Here is a 21,436-nt window from a genome sequence, read left to right as displayed (position 1 = left end):
CCTTTTTGTTCCAAATTTGTCCCATAGTCCCTCCCTGTGCATTTTTTTTCTTCTTGACAAAATCATGCACTTCTCTTATGAGATGTTTATGGGAAAACCCCGTGGCCATAAGTCCTCTAGGACCATGGATTTTAAGGTTAAAAAAAGAAAGTAACTGGAATTATTTTACAGGTTATATGCATATCAATCATCACATCACATATACTTGCAATTTTAATATATACATTTATATTTGGCAATTATTCTCCAATTAAGCTGGCAGGGAGAGGAAAAGTACTGAGACTCAAAAAAAATTCCTCTATAAACTTTTATCTCTGCCATGAATTTTAAAAATCTTTATATTTATATGATTACATGATTTAAGGATATATCAGAATATTTTAGAGTACTCTGGAATTTGATATTCATTTATATAATTAAATAGTTAAATCCATCCAATTTTATTATTAGATAATTTTCTCTGAATTATAAATAATTTCAACTTAAATATGACATTGTGCTTTCTTCATTGAAGAAAGCATTCTCTCGTTTTTAAAAAAAGTTTTGTAAGTTTGCTTTCTAACTCTTTCTCAGAATCGTCTCTTTGCCAGTATTTAGAATAATTTTTTTTTCACGCTGGTGTGGTTTCTGCTATAGAACTCAGTCATAACTTAAACAATACTTTGAAATCCTATTTTTAGGCAATTTTCTTGTAGTTTTCAATTTATCACATTGTTGAACTTTTGCTCTCATTTTAAAATGTATTATTTCTAGTAATTTTGTATCAACTATGATTTTAATTATTTGAAGGATTGGCTTTATTTCAGTCAAACTAACCTACAAATGGAAGGACTGAGCCCACCTTTTCCTACCTACTAAGACTAGGAGTTAAGATTTCTGTCTCATAATATAAAAATGACTTTTCTAGTCATTTTTTAGAATGTAGAACTTAAGTCATTCCTTGATAAATCAGTAAACACTTCAGATTTACATTCGTCAAGGTGCTCTTCACATAAATACTCTCCTCTGTGCAAACAACAAAAATGTAAATTCTGACATATGTCAATGTCAAATATATGTCAAAGTCAATTATATGACTATGGTCTATAGTTATTTGCTAAATAGAGATCTCTGCTGTTGGGAGTATCAAACAGAATGACCACTAGGGTAAACAATTCAGCAGCACTTAGAAAATTAAAAACAGGTTACCTAGTAAACCCATGTTTAGGTAAATACCTCAAAGAGACTTAAACGTGTACAGAAGGCAATTACAAGGATGTCACTGTAGCATTCTTCCAACAGTTAAAATCTGTTATATTCCCAATGCCTTTCAACAGAGAAATCAATAAATAAAATATCAATACTTTAATGCAACTAAAAATAAAATTGATCTGTATCTATCAATACTACTGTATCTCAACAACAATGTTGAATGGAAAAAGCAAGCTGCAGTCTCAGATTATTACACAGGGTGATATAAACTGAACACATTTTAAAGCACAGAGAAATAGTAACATGTTATTCATTTGCATATATACTTATAGGCAAACTAACTGAAAGTGGATAACATCAAATTCTTACTCTAAAATATACAATAGGAACTTCCAGTGGTAAAAGAAATGGTAAAGTAAAATAGGGTCCAGTGGTAAAGAATTCTCCTGCCAATGCAGGGAACACAGGTTCCTTCCTGGTAGAGGAAGATCCCACATGTCATGGGGCAGCTAAGCCCATGTACCACAACTACTGAGGTAACACTCTAGAGACTGTGCTCTACAACAAGAGAAGCCACAGCAATAATAAGCCTACACACCACAACTAGAGAGTATATTCCACTCACACACAGTAATAAGGATCTAGCACAGTCGGGGGAAAAAAAAGTAAAATATTAGTCAGAAATGTTAGCCTTTTTTTCAGCCAATGCATTTCAAGCATCTAGAATTCTCTCTGATGCATAGTAGGGGCTTACTAAATACTCACTGAGAAACGTGTTTATGATAGTGATTTCCTGAGAGTTGGTCTGGGTGGCAAATTAAATGGGGAATGAGAAGCAAGACCATCAACTGAATCTATAATGTAGTATTCCAAGAGAGCAAGAAAGAAGGAAGGAAAAAAAAACTTGTTGCTGTTGTTCAGTTGCTACATCCTGCCTGACTCTTTGCAATCCCATAAACTACAGCATACCAGCTTTCTTGTCCCTCACTATATCCCTTAGTTTGCTTAAACTCATGTCCATTGAGTCGGTGATATCATCCAACAATCTCATCCTCTGTTGACCCCTTCTCACTTGCCTTCAATCTTTCCCAGCATCAGGGTCTTTTACAGTGAGTTTGCTCTTGACATCAGGTGGCTGAAGTATTGGAGTTTCACCTTCACCATCAGTCCTTCCAATGAATATTTCATACTGATTTTCCTTTAGGATTGACTAGAGTCTTTTCCAGCACCACAGTTTGAAAGCAACAGTTCTTTGGCATTCAGCTCTCTGTATGATTCAACTCTCACATCCATACAAGACTACTGGAAAAACCATAGCTTTGACTAGATGGACCTTTGTCAGCAAAGTGAGGTATCTGCTTTTTAATACACGTATAGGCTTATCAAAGATATTATTCCAAGGAGCAAGTGTCCTAATTTTGTGGCTGCAGTCACTGTCTGAAGTGATTTTGGAGCCCAAGGAATTAAAATCTGTCACTGTTTCAATTTTTCCTCCATCTATTTGCCATGAAGGGATGGGACTGGATGCCATGATCTTAGTTTCCTGAATGTTGTTTTAAGCCAGCTTTTTCACTTGCCTCTTTCATCTTCATAAACAGGCTCTTTAGTTCTTCTTCACTTTCTGCCATTAAAGTGGTATCATCTGCATATCTGAGGTTGTTGATATTTCCCCCAGCTTTCTTGATTCCACTTTGTGATTGATCCAGCCTTGCATTACAAAGTATGTACTCTGCATAGAAGTTAAATAAGCAGAGTGAAAATATTTAGAATTGATGTACTCCTTTCCCAATTTTGAAAAGATTCTGATGCTGGGAGGGATTGGGGGCAGGAGAAGAGGGGAACGACAGAGGATGAGATGGCGGATTGCATCACCAACTCGATGGACATGAGTTGAGTGAACTCTGGGAGTTGGTGATGGACAGGGAGGCCTGGGTGCTGCGATTCATGGGGGTCACAAAGTGTCAGACACGACTGAACGACTGAACTGAACTGAACTGAACTGAACTTTCCCAATTTTGAACCAGTCTGTTTTTCCATGTCCAGCTCTATGCTTCTTGTTGCTTCATACAGGTTTCTCAGAGGACAAGTAAGGTGGTCTGGTATTCCCATCTCTTTAAGAATTTTCCGCAGTTTGTTGTGATCCATAGTTAAAGACTTTAGCGTAGTCAATGAAGCAGAAGTAGATGTTTTTCTGGAATTCCCTTGCTTTTTCTATGATCCAACCAGATGCTGGCAATTTGATCTCCGGTTCCTCTGTCTTTTCAAAATCCAGCTTGAACATCTGGAAGTTCTCAGTTCACATATTGTTGAAGGCTAGCTTGAAGGATTTTGAATGTAATCTTCCAGTATGTGAAATGAGTGCAATTGTATGGTAATTTGAAAATTCTTTGGCCTTTCTTTGGAATTGGAATGAAAACTGACCTTTTCCAGTCCTGTGGTCACTGCTGAGTTTTCCAAATTTGCTGACATATTGAATGTAGCACTTTAACAGCATCATCTTTTAGGATTTGAAATAGCTCAGCTGGAATTCCTTCACCTCCACTTGCTTTGTTCTTAATAATAGGTCCATGGATGCCTTTAATAGCATCCCTATGCTTCTCTGTATTGTTTAGCTTTAATAAATGCAATCTCATAAACTACAACCTGTATTGTTAGAAGCCACGTAACTTAAAACTTAATTAGGAATTTTTAAAGAAATTCAATGAGACCACCTTCACTCTTAATTCTAAGACCTTAGCATTATATATTATGTTCTAGTTGTCTCATACATATTCATTTTGTTTTCTTTTTTTTAATTGTGAGCAACTCATGTAGAATTTCTTCATCTTTAATTTGTCATGTTTCTTTTAATCTCCTAATTCAAAATCAGAATAGTTGACTTCTAGCCTTAGTTCTACATGTAACTAGCTGTGTGACCCCCCTCCCCCACCATCAGTTGCTTAGTCACTGTGGAATTTTGCTTCCTTCCTCGAAAATTAGAGATATTGCAAATGATCTCCTCTGAGTCCCTGTCATGCTTAAGATTTAACAATCTTACAATCTATACTTCCTTTCAATTCTAAAATTTGATATTGACTCTCCTCCTGAATTTCTATAACACATATTTTGTAGTTTTCCTACAGCATTAAGCATGGTTTCTCTCCAGCAATAACTACATAGCACATGGGAGGACACAGTAGACATTTGTTGTTTTAAGGTGAATAAGTTCCAGAATCCTAATTAAAATTGTTGAAAGACTCAAATCAAATGTTAGTTTTGTGTATTCATAAAGGTTGCATCAATCAGAGCTATGAGAGTAGAAGCTCTTTATTGGATTATTTGCTTAGGGCAAGTCAGCGGTGGAATACATATTTTGTCTTAATTTTTCAGCATATTGATATGAACATACATATTGCCCATCTCTTTCCCCCATGCCTTTGAGCAATCATAGATCAAATGGCATATAATCTATGAATGAATCTCTGCCTCTCTCTGACATGATGCTTTTGAAGCCAGTGCAAGGTAGACCTGTTTCTGTGTGACTTTTAAGTTCCATTTCAACAGCCCTGCTTGAAAATCCAGTTACTATGGTGATATGTACCACTGCAAATAATCTCCTTCTCAACAACTGAAGTTATACCCTATTCAGTAAAAGTGGTATCTATGGCTTAATGGTTCAGCAAAAGGCTGACAGATCTATGGCCTTATATCCAACTGAGAGGTTTTAATAAGCAGTTTGAGCTCCTGGAATCTGAGGAGACTGAACATGCTGTCTAAAATTAGCAGGGTCAGTCAATCTAAAAGGACGCTTCCTTGACAGATCAAATACTGTATAAGTTGGCATACACTGAATCGGCACGCCAATATTTGACTCTTTTTTTGGAGGGAATGGAAAAAGCAAACCAACTACCCCTGGGTCTTTCAAAAGAAAACTGTCTTTCTGGGAGTGGACACCTCTCCTGCATGTGACATTCTTGCCAGGAGCCCCAGCTCAGCCCAAACTTGCCCAGTGGGTCACCCATTAGCTTCCCTGATTTGGAGCTGCAGTTTTAGCTCTCAGTCTTTCAAAAGATACGGAGAGTGCAGGAAGGGTAAGTTTTCCATCACTTCAGAGAAGTGATCTTCTTGGCATTGAGAGGCCTCTCTGAGTGCATTTTCCTTAAATACATATTATTTTACACAAATATTAGATTCAGTAACAGCAAATGTCATAGGTTATGTAGAACGGTGGTGGATTTGTTGCATTAACACCTTAAATGTCCTATTTATATGACAAACTACATGCTCAGTTCGGAACAGCTGTCTTGAAATGGAATTTAAAAAAGAAATGCTATGGTAGGTAACTTTGTAAACTATTACCCTATGAATACCTCAAAGGACAGAAAGTGCTTTCTTCATTTTCATACACATCTAGAAATCAGTACATGTCTGACTAGCATCATGACAGGCACATGACACTTCATAGTGTTTTGGGGTGAATAAGATAAGCAGCTAAGACAGGAATAAATTTAATCTGAAAGTCTTCTGATATGGGAAACATTTTCAGATATGTTCCATATGTTTATCACAGTTTAGCTGTTTTTAACAGAGATATCTTTCTAAAGATTAGGTAAAACTACTGGTCAAATCATCCTGTAAAGGTACCAGCAAGTATGGAAAGCAAAGAAGCTATGTGTTCATAAAATGAACTAATAAAACTTAACGATTATAATCACGGTCTGCAAATTAACAGGGTCGCAGTCTGTAAATAGGAAAATCTAATGACATAAGCATTACATCTTAAATTAATATCTGCTCGGAGATAACTGCACAGCTTGTGGCAAAACGCAGGCTGCTGGCAACCTTCTAGTGTGCATTACTGGTGACAAGGCCTGAGTCAGCAAATATTTTTATCATTAGATGATACTTCTACCTTGAAGACTATGGGTTTAATTGTGATTTCAATTTAGAATTACTGATCAAAATTCTATAAACCAAAAAAAATATTTTAATAATATGGCGCTATCTTTTCACTTTGAGGAAAGATTTAGTTTTTCTCATTGTGTGTGGTATAGGGTGTGTGTGTGTGAGTGTGTGTGTGTGTGTTTCCAAGGTTCACTACACAGTCTCAGTCAGCCAGTAATCCATGTTTATTTAGCCTTCCTGGATGGCTAAATTGTAAATAACTCCAGATCACAATGCTGAGCACTCGTTACCTAAGCTCAGTGGCCATTTTCCCAGCTCACCTAGAGATAGTCAGTTTCTTTGAATATAACTTTTTAAAAATCTTTCTGAACATGAAGTTCATGAATTGCGTGGTTTTCCATCAAGTCACTTTGCAAAACTTATTTAAAATAGATTTCCAAAGCATCCAATTGATTGGTTTCTCTCCAGCCTTAGCTTCCCAAGGAGCCCACAATCCTAATTTTCTTTCATTTGGTTTTTCTCTTATGACTCTTGCTGTGGTCCATTTTTCTTCAGTTTTATAAATATAAATGTTGTTTTATGTACTGTCCTAGAGCTCAGCAATCACATTTTTTCCTCTGTCATCTCAACAATTACCCACCTCTCCAATTATAATGCTATCAGATGTCACTCCCTAAATCTACATTCTAATCCTGAATTCTCTTCTAATTCCAAACCTGCCATCTAGCAATGAAATAACATATCTGAACAATACGCATGTGCTTTCCCTTGCCTCCCCTCCTCCCACAATTATTTCCTCTTAACATCTCTGCATTATAAACACCTTTTCCAGGCACTATAGTTAGCCCCAAATCTCAAATCACTCTTAATTCTTTCCTCTTCCTTGATCCCCATATCAAATTAATTCTATCCTGTAGTTTATGTCTGCATGGGTGCTAAGTCGCTTCAGTCATGTCCAGCTCTTTGCGACTCTATGGACTGTAGCCTGCCAGGCTCCTCTGTCCATCGGGTTTCTTTGGGCAAAAATACTGGAGTGCGTTGCCATGTTCTCCTCCAGGGAATCTTCCTGACCCAGAGATCGAACCTGTGTTTCTATGTCTCCTGCATTAGCAGGTGGGTTCATTACCACTAGCACCACCTGGGAAGCCCAGTTTATGTCTACAGTATCCTATTTCTTTCTCTCTGATCACTCCTAACCCAGCTTTCTTTGTTCAAGTTCTCATTACCTCTCCTGTATACTATTACTCAAGTCACCTAAACCACCATATTCTTTGCTCCAAGTAGCTAAGGGAATGAAACTTGTGTATCATCCATTATCATGTGTAATCAATAAAATATTTAATACCCCCAAAATGGGTGTATTAAATATTTTATTTCATATTTAAATAAATATTAAATATTTATAGTGACCTGAGGTACATAATATATAACATTATATAAGCAGTTGAATTTTTAAGTCATTCTAAAAATGCTTAGAATGACTCATGAGCTTAAAGTGACTCAAGTACATAGCATATAACATTATATAAACTGTTGAATTTTTAAGTTATTATACCTGTATATGTGTGTATATATGTATACATCTCCATTTATATTATTTGACCATTTAAAGTTTCCACATCATTTGCTCTAATAACCAGAAGTCTCATGCACAGCCAGTGGGGATGTATAAATGGCACACTCACACTGGAAAACTGTTTGGCAGCTTCTTATGAAGTTAGATGTGTGCCTACCATATGTCTCAAACCTTCCATTCCTGGATATTTATCCAAGAGAAATTATTTAAGCCATTTTGATAATCACCCTAATGCATTAATTAACTAGTTTTTTCAGAGGGTATTAGATATTTTATTGACTACACATGATAATGAATGATACACAAGCCTCATTCCCATCTATAACTTTATCTGGTACCATAATTCAATTTATATATAATGAATAGCATGTGCCAACAATTATTAATAACCAAAATAAAAAGTAAAACTCCATGCCTTTGCATCTGTGACACTTTTAACAGTGAACTCCAGGTCACAATACAGTAACTGTCAGTTCAACTACACCCAAGTTCTGAAGACAACAGCTTCTCCACCAAAGCAGGTTGTAGATAAGTTTCAAATAGAACCTGGCATCACCCTGAAGGAATCCCAACTTCACACTTTGGGAATAGTTTACCAAAATGGCTTCAGAGTAGACTAACTTTATAGATCACGTTAAAAAAAGATACATTTATTCAGTGTCACGATCAGACTATTACATTTAGCAATCAACAACATGGGTGCAAAAAAAAAAAAACTACATTAAAACCCTTTGTTAGAATGCTTTGCACTTTTCACAGAACAGAAAGTAAGTTCAGTTCAGTTCAGTTCAGTCGCTCAGTCATGTTCGACTCTTTGCGACCCCATGAGTTGCAGCACGCCAGGCCTCCCTGTCCATCACCAAATCCCGGAGTTCACTCAGACTCACGTCCATCGAGTCAGTGATGCCATCCAGCCATCTCATCCTTGGTCGTCCCCTTCTCCTGACCTCAATCCCTCCCAGCATCAGAGTCTTTCCCAATGAGTCAACTCTTCACATGAGGTGGCCAAAGTATTGGTGTTTCAGCTTCAGCATCAGTCCTTCCAATGAACACCCAGGACTGATCTCCTTTAGGATGGACTGATTGGATCTCCTTGCAGTCCAAGGGAGTCTCAAGAGTCTTCTCCAGCACCACAGCTCAAAAGCATCAATTCTTCGGCCCTCAGCTTTCTTCACAGTCCAACTCTCACATCCATACATGACCACTGGAAAAACCATAGCAACTAAAATAACCTATTAATCAAGATTGCTGGGAGAAATATCAATAACCTCAGATACACAGATGAGCTAAAAAGCCTCCTGATGAAAGTGAAAAAGGAGAGTGAAAAAGTTGGCTTAAATCTCAACATTCAGAAAACTAAGATCATAGCGCCTGGTCCCATCACTTCATGGCAAATAGATGGCTAAACAATGGAAACAGTGGCAAACTTTATTTCTGGGGCTCCAAAATCACTGCAGATAATGACTGCAGCCATGAAATTAAAAGATGCTTGCTCCTTGGAAGGAAAGTTATGACCAACCTAGACATCATATTAAAAAGCAGAAACATTACTTTGCCAACAAAGGTCCATCTAGAGAAGGCTATGGTTTTTCCAGTAGTCATGTATGGATATGAGAGTTGGACTACAAAGAAAGCAGAGCACTGATGAATTGATGCTTTTGAACTGTGGTATTGGAGAAGACTCTTGAGAATCCCTTGGACTGCAAGGAGATCCAACCAGTCTATCCTAAAGGAGATAAATTCCTGGGTGTTCACTGGAAGGACTGATGTTGAAGCTGAAACTCCAACACTTTGGCCACCTGATGCGAAGAGCTGACTCATTTGAAAAGACCCTGATGCTGGGAAAGATTGAGGGCAGGAGGAGAAGGGGACGACAGAGGTTGAGATGGTTGGATGGCATCACCAACTCAATAGACATGAGTTTGAGTAAACTCCGGGAGTCGGTGATGGACAGGGAGGCCTGGTGTGCTGAGGTTCGTGGGGTCGCAGAGTCAGACACAACTGAGCGACTGAACTGAACTGAACTGAACTGATAGAGTTAGTCAGAAGTGCAGTAGTTCTGGAGTTTTTGCCCATACACATGAGTGTTGTCTAAAATACGTGTTGTCTTTATAGTAGTTAGACCCTGCCACCACTGTGCTTGGCTGAGTTCACAAATCTGGTCTAGCCTGTAGCTTGCCTGTCATTTCTCTGGCTCTCCTCTACTACTAAGGTTTGTTTCCTGGCAGTAATTAAAACCTTCTGCCACTGTGATAGTCACTGCCACTGCTGCTGGAACCACCATAGCAACCTTGGTTTCATGGTATGGCAAAGTATTGGCCTCCCTGGTGGCTCAGAGGTTAAAGTGTCTGCCTGCAATGCAGGAGACCTGGGTTCGATCCCTGGGTCGGGAAGATCCCCTGGAGAAGGAAATGGCAACCCACTCCAGTATTCTTGCCTGGAGAATCCCATGGAAGGAGGAGCCTGGTGGGCTACAGTCCACGGGGTCGCAAAGAGTCGGACACGACTGAGCGACCTCACCTCACTTCACTACCATAGGGGTCAGAACTTCTGCCTCCAAAGTTTCCTCCTTTCATGGAACCAAAATTTGAAGATTGATTGTTGTAACTGCCAAAATCACTGTCCAGAATTGCTTCCATTATTACCAAATCCATTATAGCCAACTCGCTGCCACTGTATCCACCTCTCCACAGTTTCCACCAAAGCCACTTCAATCACTGATGTTTCCTCTGTGACCAAAGTTGTCATTCCCACCAAAACCATCTCCACAACCACCACCGAAGTTTCCAGAACGACTTCCACCTCTTTGGCTGGACGAAGCACTAGCCATCTCTTGCTTACATAGGGCTTTTCTAACTTCACATTTGTGGCCCTTCACAGTGTGGTATTTATGAATGACAATCTTGTCTATAGAGTCATGGTCATCAAAGGTTACAAAAGCAAAGCCTTGCTTTTTGCCGCTGCCTTGGTCAGTCACGATTTCAATCACTTCAGTTTTCCCATACTGTTCAAAATAATCTCTTCAGTGAAGTTCTTCAGTATCTTCTTTAATGCCACCAACAAAAATCTTTTTCACAGTTATGTGGGTACCAGGTCTTTGAGAATCTTCTTTTGAGATGGCTGTCTTGGGTTCCACAACTCTTTCATCCACCTTGTGTGGCCTTACATTTTGGCTGTGTCCACCTCCTCCATAGTGGCATATTTGATGAACTGGAAGCCTCGGAATGCTTGTGTTTGGATACCTCATTACCACAAGTCTGTGAGCATTCCCAGTTACTCAAAATGGCTCCTCGGGCTCTCGTTGGTTGTGTCGAAGCTCGCCCCTCCAAGAAGAGCTTTTGTGGCTGTTTGGGTTCCTTGGGGAACTCTGACTTAGACATGATGGCAGCGGAGCTGGGGAGACTTCAGCAATGCTGACTTAGCTGCATTCATGGGCAGAAAGGAATAACCTAATGAATATATCTCTAAGAGAAAAAAAGTGTTAGTTGCTTAGTCATGCCTGGCTTTCCAGGCAAGAATACTGGAATAGGTTGCCATTCCCTTCCCCAGGGGAAATTTCCAACCCAGGGATCAAACCCTGGCCCCCCTCATTGCAGGCAGATTCTTTACCATCTGAGCCACCAGGGAAGCCAGTTTTTAATTCAGTATTTTTCAACATATAATGATAATGCACTTTGTAATGTTTCACAGCATCCAAAATCAAGCACTTTAAAGTGCTTGGAAGAAGCAGAACTTCTCAGAGAATAAAATGTTTGAGGAAAACATTCTCTCTAATTACATTAAAGAAACAAGCAGAAATATGGTGCTAACTTCATTATTTCTCCCCCAAAGAAATTGAACTTGACTTCAGTTTTATTGCAGACTTGATATGTGTGAGTTTACTCACCAGCTCATTGATGTGAGCAATTATATTTAGAGTAGACAAAAGTAATGAATACAGAGAAGAGGTGACAGTTGGGAAGTAGCAAACAGGACATTTTAGTCATTAAACCTGTATAGACTGTGTCAAGCTCTTTTCCCTGAATACCTCCAAGGACTTTACAACTGTTATCTATTAAATCTACCTGACCCTGATGCAAGAAGAATAATGGCATCGGTTTTGGAGTTAGAAAAAGAAACACCTCTAACAGAAAAAAAAAGAAGACTCCTCTTTACTGAATGAGCTAAGGACAGGAAAGAGCACAGAGCCTTGTTCCAAGGCGGTGGCCTCTAAACCTCAGACAGTGTCAGCTAGGTAACTTCAAATACACCAGTCACAGGGAAGAAAGGAGAGAGATTTAGCTAACATTCACCCAATTTTTGATATTCTCAATTATCACATATAACACATCTTCTTTTATATCCCACAATATGTGACACATGGTAGGTACTCCATGTTTTGTTTTGCTTTTTTTGCATTTTTGACACTTTCATTGAGGCATACGTGATATACTATAAAATTCACCGATTTAAAATATGCAGAATGATTTTTAGTAAATTTATATGCATGCATGCTCAGTCACTTTAGTCATGTCCTACTCATTGTGACCCCATGAACTGTAGCCCACCAAACTTCTGTCCATGGAATTCTCCAGGCGAGAATACTGGAGTGAGTTGCCATGCCCTTCTCCAGGGGATCTTCCCAATCCAGGGATCAAACTTTGCCTCTGCAAGGAGGCAAATTCGTTAATACTGAGCCACCAGGGAAGCCCAAATTTGTATAGTGACACACTATCACCACCTTCCAGATTTAGAAACTTTCTACCATGCCCCAAATTCTATTCTGTCCCCTGTCAATTCCCTTTCCCTCCCCTAGTCCCAAGCAAACACTGATCTTTGCATTTTCTAGACATTTTGTATAAATTGAATAGTACACTGTATAATATTTTGTGTCTGAATTCCTTCACTTTGAATGTTCTTTAGGCTCATTCATGATTTTGCATGGAATAGTCTTTTTTTTCATTTTTACTGTTGGATAGTACTTGATCGTTTGAATATGCCACATTGTGTTTATTTCTTCACCAGTTGGTTAACCCTGGACTGTTTTCATTTTTTGTCCATTATGAATGAAGTTCCTATGAACATTTGCATTACAATTGTCATGAACATATGTTATTTTTCTCCAGGATATATTCCAAGGAATGAAATTACTAGGTCAAATGACAATCATAAGTTTAGCATTATTTTCCAAGACAACTGTACCATTTTGCATCACCACAAGCAATGTATGAGGGTTCCAGTTTCTGCTCATTTTCTCCAACATTTAGTATTTTCAATGATTTTTTATTATAGTTAATTTAGTGGGTATATGTTTAGCTGTATATTATTGTGTGTGTATTTCATTGGTAGCTTTATGGACATATAATTAAGATACAATAAACTGAGTATCTTTAAAGTATATAATTTGTTAAGTCTTGACATATGTATACAACCATAAAATAATCATCACAATCAAGATAACAACAATATCCATCCCCAACAAATTGAGTCTATTATAACTCAATCTTCTTTATTGTTGAATAGTATTCCATTGTGGGGACTTGAGTTTACAAATTTACCAATTGAAAAGCATTTAGGGTTATTTTTACCCAATTTTTGGCTATTATAAATAAAGTTTCTATGAACTTTAAGTCTAAAATTTTGTTCATATGTTTACATTTCTCAGGAGTGAACATCAATACCTATGTGTTGAATGACTGGAACATAGCTGAGTGTATATTTAACTCTTTAAGAAGCTGTTAAATTGTTTTCCAAAGTGTTCTCACCCAAGGTGCTAGAATACTAGTTACTGCATTTTCACTAACACTTAATATAATCAATCTTTTTTAATTTAAGGCATTCCAGTAAGTGTGTAGTGACATATCACTGTGGTTTTATTCACATTTCTTAGTGACTACTGATGCTGGGCTTCCCTGTGGTGCAGTGGTAAAGAATCAACCTGTCAGTGCAACAGACATGGGTTTGATCCCTAGATCAGACAATCCCCTGGAGAAGGAAATGGCAACACACTCCAGTATTCTTGCCTGGGAAATCCCATGGCCAGAGAAGCCTAGTGGGCTACAGTCCATTGGGTTGCAAGAGTCAGATATGATTTAGTGACTAAACAAACAAATAACAATGGTGTTGAACATCTTTTCATGTCCCTTTATGAGAAATGTTTACAAACTAATATCATCAAGATCCTTAAGTTAGTCCCATCAGCAAAAGTCCTTTTTGCCATGAAAAGTAACATATTCACAGGTTCTGGGGACAAGGACATGTGCATATTTGGTTGGGGGGGGACTGTTATTCTAACACACTTGGTATCCCATAAATTTTGGTACAGTTTTGGTTGTGGTGATGGTTTAGTCACTAAGTCATGTTTGACTCTTGCAACTTCATGGACTGTAACCCACCAAGCTCCTCTGTCAATGGGATTTCCCAGGCAAGAATTCTGTAATGGGTTACCAGCTCATTCTCCAATGTTATATTTTAATTTTCATTCTATTCTAAATACTTTCTCATTTCCTTTTTGAAATCTTCTTAGACCCACAGGTTTTATTTAAAAGTGTGAAATAATGTTCCAAATATTTATAAGTTGTATTGCACAATATCTGCTATTGATTTCTATGTATTATTTATTTATTATTTAATTATTCATTATTATTATTATTACCTGCTATTAAATAACATTCTTTGTATGATCTAATATTCTTCAATTTTTTGAGACTTGTTTTATGACCCAGACTTTCATCTGTGTAAATGTTCTAACGGTGAAGAATGTATATTCTGTTGTTCCTGGGTTCAGTGTCTTATAAATTAGGTCAAGTTGATTGACAGTATTTGATATTCTTACTGATTTGCTGTGTATTCGCTTGATCAGCTATTGATATTAAGTTTTGAAATCTCCAACTATAAATGTAAACTTGTCTATTTCTCCTTACAATTTTTACACCAAGTATTTTGAAGCCCTATTATTAGATGCATAATATTTAAGATCTGGTTCTTGTATAATCTTCAAGATACTTTTTATCTCTTGTAATATATTTGTCTTAAAATCTATTTTATCTGATAGTAATATAACCAGCTTGGGTTTCTTTGCTTCATGTTAGAATGACATGTATTTTTTTTCATTTTTAAAATTTTAACCTATTTATGTCTTTATACTAAAGTCTATTTTTATAAGCAGCATATTATTAGATATTCTGTTTCGTTCAACATTACATTCACTTTTTTTTCCTAGAATATTTAGACTATTTACAATCAATTTTATTACTGATATTGCTATGTTTAGGTTGGTTATCTTGATGTTTATCTTCTATTTGTCCCATCTTTGTTTTCTTTTCCCTTTATTTGCCTTTCTTTGGGTCAAGTAATTCTTATAATTCCATTTTATCTCTTTTCTTGGTTTATTAGCTAGAATGCTTATGTTAACATTAATGATTGCATCAAGATTTATAAAACATTTTTACTTTATTAAAATCTACTGTCATGTGATATTAACTTTACATTTTGGTATAAAAACAATAAAGCAATATACTTATGGTTTCCCTCCCTGTTTTTTGTGCTATTGTCATATGTTTTACTTTTACATATTCTATAAATATTACAGTAACTATATTATTGCTATTTTGGCTTTAAAATTATAGATCATCTCCTAAAGTGTTTCTTCATATAGATCCACCTCTCTAACTAATTATATTTTTCTTGTGCTTAAAGGACTTCCATCAACATTTCTTGAAGAGAATGTCTGTCATTGAGTTCTTTCTGCTTCTGTATGTCTAAAAAGGTCTTTATTCTACGTTCATTTTTTAAAGATTTATTGAGGTGTGATTTACATAATATAAAGTTCACCCTTTATAAATATAAAATTTAATGTATTTGTAATTCAGTAAATTTGTAAAATCGTGCAAGCATTCTAAAGTGGTTTTGAATGTTTACATCATCAAAAAATTCATTCATCCATTTTCATAGCTAATCTCTGCTTGCTTCAGCATCAGGCAAACTCTAATTTGCTTTCCTCCTATAGATTCGTGCCTTCTAAGCATTTCAGATGAATGGGATTCTGCAGCATAGTCTTTTGCATCTGCCTTGCCTTACATAACACAATGTTTCTGTGGTTCATCCATACTGTAGTAAATGTAAGTAGTTTATACCCTTTTATTACTAAATATTATTTCATTATATAGATATACCATATTTAATTCTTCCTTTCACTAGTTGTTGACCTTTTGGGTTGTTTCTGGTGATGACAAAGAATTTTTCTATGAACGTTTGTGTACATGTCTTTGTGTTGACATATGTTATTTCTCTTAGGAATGGCTACCTTCATTTTTGAAACAGATTTTTACTGGGTGAAAAATTCTAAATTGACAAAGCTTCTTTTCTTCCACTATTTTAATAATGTTGCACCACTATCTTCTAACCTACATTCTTTCACATGAAAAATCTGCTGCTATCTTTGACTTTGTTTCTTTCTATATAAAGTGGTATTTTTCCCCTCTGGTTCCTTTATAGGTTTTCTGTTTGTCACTGGTGTTAAGCAATTTGATTTTGAAGTGTTAAAGTAGTTTTCTTTCATATTTCTTTGTGTTTCATGTCTGATAAATTTCCTCAATCTGTTTATACTTTTAATCACATTTGGGGCCATTATTTCTTCAAACATTTTTTTTTTTCTGTCTACATCTCTCATTCTCTTGTCTCCATCAGTTCTGCTTCTCAGTAGTCCTAATGTCCACTATTTTCACTCCTTCTCATTTTCAAACACAGCCTTCCACTGACTGACCTCTCGTCACAGACATTTATACCTACCAGATGGTGGTTTGTTTCTTTTCTTCTTCACATTCACACTCCCTACACTGTGCACTGCATAAACATTGAGTGCTGTAAACATTTCAGCTGTTCAAAAATTGTACTAAAATTTATGACAAGTTAGCTTTGTTAACTCGGAGAAGGCGATGGCATCCCACTCCAGTACTCTTGCCTGGAAAATCCCATGGACAGAGGAGCCTGGTAGGCTGCAGTCCATGGGGTCATGAAGAGTCGGACACGACTGAGCGACCTCACTTTCACTTTTCATTTTCATGCATTGAAGAAGGAAATGGCACCCCACTGCAGTGTTCTTGCCTGGGGAATCCCAGGGATGGTGGAGCCTGGTGGGCTGCCGTCTATGGGGTCGCACAGAGTCGGACACGACTGAAGCGACTTAGCAGCAACAGCAGCAGCTTCGTTAACTACTGTTAACTATGCTGGTTATCATGAGAGACTGAGCCTTAGTTAACCCCAATAACTTCTCCAAATGAAAATAAGTGACACATTTTAAGAAAGAAATACCTTAAAAGAGGACTAAACACAGAACAACTAGTAAATCTGGGCAGAGAGGTGTGTAGGGTTGTCTTAGGGAAAGCTCCATGGAACAGGTGACATTCGAGTTGCATCATGAAGGACGAGTTAGAGTTTCTCGGACAAGTAAGAAGGGAACTAACAGTTTAGGTGAAGAAAACACGGTATTCAAGCCTCAAAAACTTAAAGCACTAAGTATCTTTTGTGTACAGTGAACAATTTAAAAATTCTGTAACATGCAGAAAGGTTATAAGAACAAGTTGTTGAAGAACTATTCCAAAGATAACAGTCTTATTAAATCCCTTTTAGAAAGTTTCTTCAGTAATTGGTGTGCTAAAAATATAAAACAAACCAAAAAATAAAAACCATTGGCTTTGCTTTTTGCATCTGGAATTTTTCTAATTGTCCACCAGAAATTCCCTAGCTCTTTCTCCAGAATGCCTTTGCTACAGACAACTTTTCCCAGATGGATAACTCAACCTCCATACTGATCTCCCTCCAGAACTTGACTTTAGCATATACCCTCTGATTCTATTGACCATCATCTCTGGAAAGAACTTTATACTCTCCTCTTCCCACCCCACCCCTGTCACACACACACACACACACACACACTACTTTGGGTTACCTAGCAGTTACTTGCTGGTTCTGCATTTCCCCTAGCTTTCCTCATCAGACACTGGGATCAGGCAGTTAGCAAAACAAAATCAAAGAAACGGTTTCAAGCAAAGAAAAAAAAATGTGTTAAAGTCTTCAAGAATATCAATATTGACCTTTTCTTCCTATATTTGATAAATTAAAAAAAAACAATAATTAAAATGTTCAAGTTCAAAGAAAGCCAGGTAATGAAACTTTAACAAATTTTCTCAAGTGATAGGCCTATGAATGGCAAATTTTAACAAATTAATTAAGGGTATAAGAATACAATCACAATAAAAATAGTAAAATATATAATATTTCTCAGAATTAAATATTTGTCTAATATCCATTTTTTCTACCATCATGAATTTCATTAACCAAAATAACATGAGAATCCAAGAAAAGAGACAGAGGAGAAAGAGTATAGTGTAAGGTAACAAACATGAGTATTCATTATTGGACTGTAATGCAAAGTAGTATTAAAATGTAAATCCCCATAGCATGAATTTAGAGAGATTTGCATGATATCAGTAAGTCATTTATTATTAGTTTTTCTGCACTTATAGATAACTGTAGCCAAGAAAATCTCCATTTTCCCAGCTGCAAATTTTCTGACTATGGTGTAATATGAAGCTATTGAATTAAAGAATGTGTCCGCTTTAACTACTAGTTTTGAATATAACATGAGTAATCAGCAAGAAATAGTATTCTTAGACCCCTCATTGTAATCAGCATGTCATTGTTACAATATTATGGTGCCCAAATAAAATAGAGTCTCTTCATTCTTAATTTTTGAATAAGTGTTTAAGGCATACATAAATTATAATAATTTCCTAACGCATGAAGGACAGCTTTGTAAGATTGCATCTTTCTCCTAAAAATGATAAGAAATTCACTAATGAGTCCATTAGACAGAGTCCATTAAAGGTGACAGGACAAAGATCTCTTGGAGACCTAATCAAGCAGAGACAATATGCAGGATTAATTCAGTGTCCATTCAGCTTTCTGCACTCAGACAGAAAATGAGATTTGAGTGACCACTTTATTTAGCAAGTCAAAGGCTGCTGAAAATTTTATGAAATGGTGCAACTCACATGCGAAACAGAGCAGAGTTTTATTAAGAGAGTTTGATATAGTGAAAAAATGTGAATAATTCTCACTGGATATCAGTTAATAAAAGGCATGAAATATAAATTAGCTTCAGGTTTGATCTGCATAAAGTTGACTTTGTGTTTGTGATAGTAGTGTTATCACTATACATTTATTAAATGAGATCTCATTTATTGTTCTGTCTCCTTTAATACTCAACTTATTTGAAATCATAATGGTTTCTATTATTTAGACTTCATTTAAAACTATCATTGATTGTTTAAACATCCAGCCTTAGAAATTTATTTATAATTGCCATTTTGGGTACTCAGAGATTTTGCTTCATTCAAGAACAAATTTTTAAACTAAGAAAATGTCTTTTATACACAGACATACAGAGCAAAGTTTATTGATACTTCAACAACTCATAAGATTGAATTCTAAACTTTTAAGAGGTTAGTGGAAGTATGCCCATCTGAAAAAACATAAAGCTGTATGAACTTAAAATCCACTGGAAATAATAATGCACATATATAAATTTTATACTAAATATAAATTTTTAACTACTTATATTACATATTATTATAAAAGAACCTAATTTTAAATAAAGAATATGGAGACAAAGCTTAACATTATTCTATTGTATTCTATTTACTTTATTGTAGTTATGACAATAACTATATAATTATGTAATTATGACATAACTCAGTATTTACAGAGTTATAAATATAAAATATTCACTAAATAGTTTACATTTTTAATACCTTAATATATAAATTAAACAGATAATTGTGGTATGTTTAAGAATGTTTTGACAAAATAACTGTCCTTCTGTAACCATTTCTAAGTTATGAATACATTAACCAAAATAGCACTATTGAAAAGAAAAAACAAGAATTGCTGGCAAATTCAATTTATACTGATCTCTATTATTTTAAAAAATGAAATCCTTAGTGCTTGGCTCATTTTGGGGGTATTTTAGGTTCTTTGATCATGGGTAACCCATGCTTATAATATATCATCATGTCCCAGGAGATAAGCCCAAGATCCATAAGCCTGAAAATTCAAATGAGAACACATTTACAATAATACCCTGATCATGAAGACTCTGGCCCCTTCGACCTATTTAACCATCACAAAGTTGGCATCAGGCTAGATATCACCAGGCATCAAGCTGATGAATGTCCCACAGTATAGATATGTTCAACTGTTTCCTGTGATATCATTTTACTGGTTCTTCTGAGCGCTATAATATTTTCTGTAGTGAATTCAAGCTGAATATGTTTGGCAAGCATATTTTCTCAGAGATGCTGTGTGCATCATACTACATCACATCAGGAGGCCCATTATATTTATTTCTCCTACTAGTGCTGCAAGTGTGATCACTGGGTTAAGATGGTGACACATGGATCTCTCTATTATCAAGATAAGTTTTTCCCTTTGTGGTTAGAAAGCCATCAATAGGGTGATACTTTGGCCTCGTAAGAAGTCTTTTGCCAAATGATTTAGCACTGAGTGATAATGCTTGAGTCAAATATTATGTTAGAGGTTAAAAATTATGTTTTACATTACCTCATTCCTTCTGCATTTTAGTGTGCATTCTTCTATGAAATAACTTGAGAGAATTTCAACATAAGCTATTTCCTTACCCTGAATCATAGTCCTAGGAGAAAGGTGGGATAAATACTTAACTCTCTCTTTCCAACTGTGAACTTCCAAAGTAAGGAGTTAATTTAATAGTACTTGTCAATGGTGGTGAATGAGAATTCCATGTCTGTTTTATAGTTGCTGTTAAATATCAATATTAATTCATGATTTTTTATATATTCAGTGACTTTCAATTAATTTCTTTATGTATAATGATCAAATTAGGTAAGTTAGAATCCTCTCAAACTGGTTCCCATAACCTTTTGATATTTTTGTTTGATTACTTGTTTACTTTCTGGCACAAAATAGCCCAAACCTGGAGCAGCTATTTTTCCAAGAATATTTTTCTATGAAAATAAATCACAGTTTGGATACCAAGAGATTCTTTACTCCTGGTGAAACAAGAGGGGAAGGGGCAGGGCACAGCTTTTGAAAGAATGACATAACCCAGAGGGCACAGCATAAACGGATTAGAATCAAATGGATCCAAGATGGCAGACAAGTCAACTTCGACTAAACCTCGATCCTTGATCAGCAAGTGAAACGACACACCCAGGGGCACCATGACAGTTTCAAGACACTGCCGAAAGATCAAAAAGTGGGTGGTGGCCAAATTCCTGGAAATCTCCACCTATTCTCCAAACCAGAATAATCCTCCCACTGAGCCTATGAAGTTACCAACCCATAAAAGCAAACCACACTGCACTTTGAGGCCACCCCCCTTGCCCTCTGCAATGGCCCACATTCTGTCTGTGGAGTGTCCTTCTCTCTGAATCTGAATAAATCCACTTCTCACCTATCACTTTTCTCACTGAATTCTTTCTGTGATGAGATATCAAAAATCTGAGCTTCATTGGGTCCTGAAACCAGGTACCACGGGTTCTGGCTGGGCTTGAGTTCCAGCCACATGGCTCAAGTCCTAGGCAGGATTTCAGCCAGGTTCAAGCCCTGGTTATGTGGGTGTGAGTCCCCAGCCACATGGGTTCAAGTCCCAGAACATGGGTTCAAGTCCCGATCTGAAGTAAATGGTTTCACTGGGTTATCAGTGGTTTTAGGCTTTCTCAGTGGACAAAGCTAGAAAAAAACAAATATTCTAACTTCATGAGTTTA

General features: G+C 36.5%; 1 pseudogene; it reads right to left on the bottom strand.

Annotated features, from left to right (window-relative positions):
• Window positions 1-9,882: 9,882 nt before the first annotated feature.
• On the bottom strand, window positions 9,883-21,235 carry LOC138436350 (heterogeneous nuclear ribonucleoprotein A1-like; annotated as a pseudogene).
• Between the last annotated feature and the right edge of the window lie 201 nt (window positions 21,236-21,436).

The sequence above is a fragment of the Ovis canadensis genome, chromosome 3 (genome assembly GCF_042477335.2).
Source record: "Ovis canadensis isolate MfBH-ARS-UI-01 breed Bighorn chromosome 3, ARS-UI_OviCan_v2, whole genome shotgun sequence".
Taxonomy (NCBI): domain Eukaryota; kingdom Metazoa; phylum Chordata; class Mammalia; order Artiodactyla; family Bovidae; genus Ovis; species Ovis canadensis.
This window is presented reverse-complemented; position numbering and strand designations above follow the sequence as displayed.